The sequence below is a fragment of the Limulus polyphemus genome, unplaced genomic scaffold, assembly GCF_000517525.1.
Source record: "Limulus polyphemus unplaced genomic scaffold, Limulus_polyphemus-2.1.2 Scaffold413, whole genome shotgun sequence".
In the NCBI taxonomy this organism is placed as follows: Eukaryota; Metazoa; Arthropoda; class Merostomata; order Xiphosura; family Limulidae; genus Limulus; species Limulus polyphemus.
Window position 1 is genome coordinate 472,908 of NW_013666023.1, and position 9,952 is coordinate 482,859.

Sequence of the window (9,952 nt, forward strand, 5' to 3'; positions counted from 1 at the left end):
GTGAAGACAAAGGTTTCAATAGTTCTCTTATCTTGACAAACAAAGACGATAAAACATAATAAATAAGTATTGTGTGAAGACAAAGGTTTCAATAGTTCTCTTATCTTGACAAACAAAGACGATAAAACATAATAAATAAGTATCGTGTGAAGACAAAGCTTAAATGATATATTTTAAAACTAGCTCAAAGTAATGACACGGTATTTTTGGAAAACACAGTTATTCTATTGTTATACCAAAATAACTGGAATTGTATATTTAACGAACGACTCTAAATTTACAAGAACTACAAGTGTAAATTCAGAGCTAACATAACAAAAATCTACGCTGATAATTCTAGAGATAATTGCACTTGTTAGGGCAACAAATGATATTCCTATATTATTGTACACTAGGATTATTATATGCTGAACTTAACAGTTTTAAGTATCAGTAACATATTTTAATGTGATTAAAATAATCTCACCGAATAAGGAGTTAGGCTAATCAGATAGAATGTCTTTATAAAGTAGTCTTGAAACAGGGCACTTTGAAAGTTATCCGTTCACAGATAAGTCATCAAACGTAAAAACTCACGAACATGTTCGTAGTTTGTTAAGTCACAAAAAATAAATAATAATGATAAGAATCTGTGGTCACTGTAGAAAATCTATCATTATTGTCAGAGGTTTCATCACCAGAGCTCGTTAATGGTGTAATATTACAAGAAAAGAAGAAGTACAAGAAACGTTAGAAAAGCTTCAAAATAATTTAATAACTCGTACAGAAATGATCCGCTGGATCACAGTAAAATGTATGTTATTAAAAGCAGACGATTTTATTCACCCACGGCTGGGAAAAGACGATCATAATAAATTTATCCAATTCTGATAACATTAAAAAAAACGTTTATTTCACCGTCATATACGGTATAAATAATATGGTCCATAAAAATGTTCATATTTCACAACTGAAATATTCTCCTTAGTTGTTTAGTCCGTTCTAAAATATGTCCCTATTTTAAAGATTTAAAGATACAAATGCTGCAAAAGTCTATATTTAAAGTTAATAAATAAGAAACGGTATTAGTCTTTGGCTTGTAAAGTAGTAGTAAAACAATTTATCAGATTTCCTATTGACCTACATATGCAATAAAAACAATATTCAACAAACATGTGTAAGCTACAGTCAATAGATTTGAGAAATAATACATTATTCTAAGAATGCGGATAAGCTAAGGTAACCAGGTTTCAGAAGAAATAAGATTATATACTAGACACGTGGGTAATCTATGGTCAGTTGATTTTAGAAGTAACACAATATTATAGACACGTGGGTAATCTATTTACTTCTAAAATCAACTGACCGTAGATTACCCACGTGTCTATAATATTGTGTTACTTCTAAAATCAACTGACCCAATATTATAGACACGTAGGTAGTCTATGGTCAGTTGATTTCAGAAGTAAGACAATATTCTACCCACGTGGGTAATCTATGGTCAATTGATTTTAGAAGTAACACAATATCATAGACACGTGGGTAATCTATGGTCAGTTGATTTCAGAAGTAAGACAATATTGTACACACGTGGGTAATCTACGGTCAATTAATTTTAGAAGTAACACAATATTATAGACACGTGGGTAGTCTATGGTCAATTAATTTTAGAAGTAAAACAATATTCTACAAATACGGGTGAGCTAAAGTCAAGATATTTCAGAAAGTATGAAATTGCGTTACGTTAATGCTTAGAATCTGTACTTTATTTGTAATAACCACTCATTACAAATTATTTTCCTATTTTTAGGTGAAATTATACCTGATTATGTTTTTAATTCACTGAGCTTTTCAGTATGAAAGTATATAATATTCTGAAAAAATTTCCGGTGTGGCAACAAAAGAATACCACCGTGTTAATTTTCCTTAAAATTACTGCATTTAGCTTTCACCAAAGAATTAGCGAACATGATCAAATTCAAGAATGAAAGTTCGGTTCGGTTAAGCGATAAAGCTTTTCATTATATAGCTTATCTATACGACAGACCGCCATATCTGACGGGAGATATACTTAATAAAGATAATGACACATTTCTTGCTAAAGAGTTAGAAAAAAAATAAAGCCCTCAAAATAAATTTATATTATAATTACAAAATCAAATATACAAGCGAAACAGATCAATGTCTGGATACATCACGTTTTCAAATTGTGATGGTGTTTAATTCATGTAGTATGTAACGCATATTCTGATTGTAATGTTATTTGCCATTTATGTTGTTATAAGTTGACGTAAACTTTCTAAAATGCAGTTTCAAAACATTTCTTATTCACTTAAAATGTATAAAAGGTAAAAGAAACTTTTGAACAATCACTCTCGTCGATTTTCTATTTAAATTACAAGAACGTCAGCCAGTCGCGAATTTTATACCCAGTAAAAAAAAAAACACATTTTAATGACAGTATGCTCATGTATATGCAATATAGCCAGTTTTAAACAAGTCTCTAGGCTGCTCGTTAGCACATATGGCAGTTGAACTAATTCTATTTACAAAGAAAAACCGACAGGGAAAAGAAAACTATTATTGGATGTTCAAAGCACATGTATTATTTTTACTGATAATAGCCGTAATTTCTAGCGAGTTAAACACGCTTTACTAATGAGACGGTATTCAAATGTTTCCTTCAGGCAATGACAACAGAGCTACATTGCCTGTAACTTAATGTAGTAAAGCTATATTCTCATTACTTTTGCACGAATTAGATACAACAATTTTCGGTTGCTAGTTTACATTTGGACTGTCTGACATTTATCCCCGTAGATACGATCTGTCACCAAGTGTGCTCTGTTGTATTTACAATTTCAGGTTCTTATCGTGACTAACGATTGAATCTATACATCTAAGAAACTAATTGTAAATGAATGCGGTATCGTAAGTGTTTCACTATTTTTCATTCAAATCTCTCACGCAAACGTAATCAAAATGAGCATTCAGAAACATCTAAACAAATTTTGAGAAGCTAATGTGGCTACGCATAAAAAAGAAAAATTGAAACCTTACTTTAATTCTTATCAGTTGGTAAATATCCTCCATCCCACAGTTTACACTTGTTACATACCTAAGTTTCTTTGTTTGTTGCAGAGCAAAGCCACACTGCGCCATCAACAGTGTCCACCGCGAGAATCGAACCCCAAATTTTGGCGTTGTAAGTCTGTGGACTTACCGTTGTCCCCGTCAAGGGACCATACGTAAGTTGTGAAGCCAAAATTTTATACGTACAGGCGTTGTATTCACAAGTGTTATGTGTAGAAATATTGATATAAATATCTTATGTGAACAAGTGCTACATATATAAAAATACGGGATTTAAATGTACAAGTGATCTCAGATTTAAACTTTAATTATTAACATGTTCGCTGCCACTAGAGGGTCACACGGCACTATTAATAATGTGTCCCGTGACCATCCGGTGGTTCACAGACCATAATATTGCAAATATAAAGTTTCTTTGTGGCATTTGACTCTAGGATGTTGTGATTACTTCTGGCACTTCAGAAATTTGGCACCAGAATGTGGATTAATATACTATAAGGCAGCAGCCAACGTGTTAAATTAATGTTTTCTAACATGATTTAGCTATAAAATCAACTTCGTATAATATGGTGTTAAAACTGATTTTTAATTGACATTTGGACAACAAAATAAAGTTAATAAAAGCGCTATACTTAAAATAGTAATTTAGAAATTTTATTTAATTTGCAAACGTGTTATGGTAGATAAAATAGATCATAGAAATATTTTAACGTAGGATTTATGTAAGTTATTTTTATTATTATGTCAGGTCACTTGAGTATCATATACATGTTTGTTTGAGATTCGGATGTTAAGTAAAGTTATCAGATAAACGAAGCAACTGATCACAATAATTAAGCTTTGATATATAACTGCTGAAAAGAGACGCTCTTGGATCGGAAAGGTGGTATGATAAGAAGATGCTTAATGGACAGGTTTTTGCTTTAAAAGAACGCTTCTATACTTTTAACGCTTGGCCAAATGACAAACCCACATCATCACTGTATGGAAGCGGTTGAAATTTCTTGTTTCTTATGTCTTTTTCAACCCCTATGTGGACATTTGTTTGATAAATATGAAAACCTCAAATATACGGTGTGGCAGAAATATTTTGCTGATAATCTGTTTGAACAAAGAGTAAAAAAAGCATTTTTTAAAGCTTCATTGAACTTTTAATAATCAACATAACTTATTATATTAAAGTGTCTACTCCAGAGGTTCACAGACGCTCAGTTTATTTTATTCTCGTGAAACATACATAGACTTGAATCTATAATTTCACACACAAAACAAAATACTATGTTATTGTTTGTAGCTTAATTTCAAGACTGATATTTTCAATCAGGAAAGCTATGTATGAGTTATTTATACCGAGGGTTAATCTAAAAACGATGTTCCAGGCCCTCATTAGTTTTGACAAATCTTCCTTAAGTGTCGATCTTGCTCAGTCTGTTGACGTTCTTGATTACGTACCATTACCATTTGAATGTTCATTGCAACAAGCTTTTGCAAAGGATTGCAAGGTCAACCTTAGACCATACATTTTGAAAAATTGTCCGCTACTCCCACACACACACTGAACATGGACATCGGCTTCCAAGACCACGTTTAAGAAGACAAACGCATTAAGATCCGTTGGAGCTGCATTGTGGGAGGCTTGTGATCGAAGATGGTTGTCGAGATTCCAGGTTCTTCGACCATCATTTGATTTCGAATTTTGATTGGAAAGTTGTGGCCTTTCGGCTTGTGAACCTTTCCAGCTTGATATACTTTTTTATCATCTTGCTAATCATACCAAGATATATGCCCTGTTTCATCACAATGAATTCCTGGGGCCGGGGGTTCTCTGTCATAAAAGAGTCTTCATTTTGCGGCTTGGGGTATGTTTTCGGAGTACGTTACATTCCTAAATGGTCTACGGTGCGGGTTGTACTGTATCTATGGGGAAGACTGAAGGCGGCTTTCTTCTGTAAAATAGTATGTCCTTTGGCTGTATCGTGATCAACACTTCCTCTATATGTAGATCGTTTCTTGGAAAGAACTACGAAAATTCTTGCAGCCGTAACTCTAAGGATGACAACATTGCATAGTAGAATGATCGATAATTCGTCGTGAACCAAATATATATGTTTTAATTATGCATCTCACCCCACGGTTTCCATATGCAAAGACATTCCACTCACTGCATTTGCAAATACAAGTAGTTTTTAAAGAGTATATACATATGTTTGTTTTATCTTATGCATAATATGAAAATCACTCGAACATTTCGCGATATGCTAATTATCAGACAGACTTGTAGGAGTCTTACAATTATAGCAACATAACAGGTCGTATATAGTATAGTCTACAGTATCAGCAGTCAGAATGTTTCAGGCTGTTAAAGAAGAGAAAGTGTCACTGATAGACAATATCCGACAAGATCCAATTGGAATGTCTAAATTTATTTCTAAGCCTCGATTTCGGTAAAGGGCAGATTTGTGTTAGATTTGATTGAAAGAGCAAATTTCCTGCACGGTTGAAGTAATATAAATTTTTTTACAAAGACCTAAAGATTGAGTCGCTTACGAACAGAGATATTGGAATATACATTTTGGTCATCAATGTTATGTTGAGTCAAATATATATATATAAATAATTCAATGACAGTTATAACTGTGGTAGTTTCGAATGCTGAAAACTGTCGTTAAGCACCTTGAAATATAAAACTCCACACAAATGAGCACAATTAGAATTGCACGAGTACTTTACTGTTTGTATCAAATCATCATTGACATTCTTAAACAAAGTACTGGAAAATTATTCCAATTGTTTCTTGATTGACTAGATGGCGCTTTAATACTCTTGTCTGAAAATATTGTCATTACAGCGTTGTTTCTCTTTATGTTTTAGGATGTACTAAATAAAGTTCGCGTTCTTGGACTACACTTTTAAAATTTAAAAATAATACAAATGTGTAACCGGAAGAGGAAATGGTATTTCAATGTTTTCTCAATAATGAAATAATTGTACAAAATATTCATACTAACAGCTCTGGAAGGCTTGTCATCTTTTCAGAATAAGAGAGAAATAAATGTCAAACGTGTTAATTAATTTTAATATTTTCTAGGACAAATAATAAATTATCAATGAAATAATTACATTTTGTTTACTGCCTAGAGATATAGAAGGTTTTCTCAACCATATGTAATATTTTTATCTAACTAAGAGTCAGTCCCCCAGTGGGTCAGATGTGATTTTTTTACTGACTTACGGGAATTGAAATAGTTTAACTCAATTCTTTCTCAGATGTAGTTGTTGTTTTCAACATACGTAAAATTACATAATAGGAAATCTACGCTCCGTACACAGCGGTATTCGAACCCCTGATTTTAGTGTTACAATTTTCTACTCCGGTTACATATAAAAAATAAACAACAAATTTAGACTTGACAATAATAATAATTTTCTTCCGATCTTAAATGCATTTATGATTGAAATGCTATCAAATATGTGTATTTATCATCAGTATTTAATCAAAAACAACTTTATTTCTGTTAAAGCCAAATATGAACAAACTATTTTCAACTTAGGCGATTTCCAGCGTAACAAAATAATGTTCATATCAGAATCTACGAACTTGTTACAAACGCCCTTCTTAACAGCATAGTACTTTTATTAACACAATAAGAAGATATAGATAAATTATACTTGTAATATTCTATATTCCGTTTGAGGATGTTCAAGTTCCCCTCTCTCACCTTCTGTTGTTATTTTTTAATAGAAAACTGTATTTCTCACATTCGTTGAACACTGAAGAACCCTAAGGTAACGAGTAGTGGCTCCATCGCGTGGAAGTAAGTGAAATCACAATTGGTTACATATAAAAAATAGCTTCAGCTGGTTACATATAAAAAATAGCTTCAGACAATTTTCTACTCTAGTAGAAAATTTTCTAAAGCTGTTTTTTTATTATTTATTTCAAACCGGTGTAGAAAGTAGTCAAAAGCCGGTTTTGTTTTGTTTTACTTGGAATCGGAGTAGAAAGGTTTTGTAGAATTTGTAACAATGAACAGTTCCTAATTTCCAACATTAATATATTAGTGAATAACTTGATTTTTAATGGATTTAATAAGATAACTCTAATTAAATATTTTAAATTATTCTGTAATTAATATACAAAATATGTAAGTAAATTTAAAAATAGTAGTATAAACGAGATCATAGTAAACACAATAAACAATAATTTCTCATTTTTGTAGGGGAATAATTGGAATTACTTATTTGGACTGTATCTTGTATAGGTATGTTAATGCAGATGTATCACTTTCCGTATATAAGATCTGCTACTATGTAATTCTTATTGAACCTTTGAAGATCTCGACAGTAGCACGGATGGGAGCTATGCTAACAATTTAGGTTGGGCTTGTATCATAATACCTTAACATAGTAGTATTCATATCCAAACATCATTATAGAGGCTGGAATGCCAAATTCAAGAACAGTTTTAATTATTTCTTTCCTCTTCCTCTTTTTTTTTTTTTTGAGCAGCCATCTTCCCACATCTGGCTGCAGACAGCGAGAGATGGTAAAGATTTGGGACGTTGTTGGCTAGAGCACCCACATTAGCTCTTTATTTATTATTATAATTAAGAATGTGAGGCCTGCGAAACTGAGATTAAACTGGATAGACGTTGTATCTCCCAACGCAGTTTGGGTCTTACTTCCACCAGTACCTCAACAACTAGGGCACATTGCATAACTACCCACCTTATAGTGTGTGTCCAGGTGGTACATGTCTGTTCTGTAGCTGCGTTGTTTCTATTTTTTTCTTTCATTTACTATGTAATATTACAATTAATTATTTTTCATCTAAGGTTTGGATATGCTGTGTTAAATTCACGCTATTCTTCCTTATGATGTAATATTTTCTTTTTTCTTTTCTTAATTATATATAAAGGCGGAGAAAAAGACAGTAACAGGCAGAAAATAGTAAGTAATCTTAATTCTTTTAGTAAACAGTAAGTAATCCTTTTAGTAAATAGTAATTAATCTCAATCCTTTAAGTAAATAGTAAGTAATCGTAAACCTTTTAGTATTTTCTTTCTATATTCTGCTCACTTGAAGTGTTTTATTCAAGTTCTGTTTTAGACACTATGCTTGATATTCCGAGTTGATTAATTCGCATCTAATAAGAGGTAAGCAGTTAGTCAACAGCACCAACCGCCAACTCTTGGCTACTCTAGTTTGACATAGTGGGAATTGGCCATCATTCTTATAGTACTCATTGCCCCAAAGTGCGTAACACTGAGCTTTACATCAACAGAACGTGAACGAACCTTTGGTTTCACAGTCCAGACAAACTAACATAGATCACGTCCGACTTTCACAGAAAGCACAAACGTAAGATGTAGAATAATGTCAGTATTGCCTTCTTCGTCGAAAATGTTGCCATATGCAGAGTTCTTATGGTGTTTAAGGCATGGCCTAAGTGTTTAAGTCACTCAATTTTAGGGTCGCAAGTTCGAATCCCTTTCACCAAACATGCTCGCTCTTTCAGCTGTGGGGGCGATATAATGTGATGGTCAATTCCACTACTGTTGGTAAAAGAATAGTCCAAGAGTTGGCGTTTTGGTGGTGTTGACTAGCCGCCTTCCATCTAGTCTATCACTTCAAAATTAGGGAGGACTAATGCAGCTAACCCTCGAGTAGCTTTGTGCGAAACTCAAAACAAACAAAGGGTTGTTAAGCTTACTTTATGGAATTAACAACTGACAATAACCAGATTTATAGTAATTACGCACAAGTTGAAATACAGCATCTTATGTATTGTTTCTAAATATTCTAGATTCTCTGCGCATACCAAGGTATGGTTTTCTTATTTACTGTTCATTAACATACCAGCTGCCTATGACCATTGGTTAGAAAAGTTACGTAAAATAAAACACGATTAATGTAAAACGCCTAGATATGTGTACACAATAGCAATGGCTGAGGAGTAGTTAGTACTCTGTGAATTTAACTCTTAAACATATCTAGATATGTGTACACAATTAGCAATGGCTGAGGAGTAGTTAGTACTCTGTGAATTTAACTCTTAAACATATCTAGATATGTGTACACATTAGCAATGGCTGAGGAGTAGTTAGTACTCTGTGAATTTAACTCTTAAACATATCTAGATATGTGTACACATTAGCAATGGCTGAGGAGTAGTTAGTACTCTGTGAATTTAACTCTTAAACATATCTAGATATGTGTACACATTAGCAATGGCTGAGGAGTAGTTAGTACTCTGTGAATTTAACTCTTAAATATGTTTATATTTTGCAATAATGTTTGTGCACTATTACATGGAAATGCATAATGGCCGAATATTAGTCTAGTTTTAAGTTTCATTGACTTGTGAAACTTCTTAGTTCTTAATATATAGCTAAATGACATAAACATACGCACTATTAACTTATATCCATTTACTGAAAGTTGCATCAAATTCATATGAATATTTGAAATTCTAAAGCGAGATTCAAAACAAAACAGTTACGGTTCAGACAGCGCAAACATAAATCCAGCATATATATTCTTGTGAAACTATATTACGCAGTTGTTGTTTCGTTGAAGGAAATTTTTAAAGTTTTAGCTTTCTATAAAAAAAGGCAATTTTTAGTATGAGAAATATCATTCGACTAAGGTCGTTTTCTTCATAATGAAAACATGGATTTTACACATTGAGCGAGGTAGCCGTAATACCATCTGCTAGACTTGTAGTTAAAGCCGAGCGAAGCTTCACGAATGAATTTGTTTGTATTTTGGATAAGCTAAATATTACATTTTTTGAGGGAAGTTTGTTTGTTTGTTTTGAATTTTGCGCAAAGCTACACGAGCTAGCCGTCCCTATTTAGCAGTGTAAGACTAGAGGGAA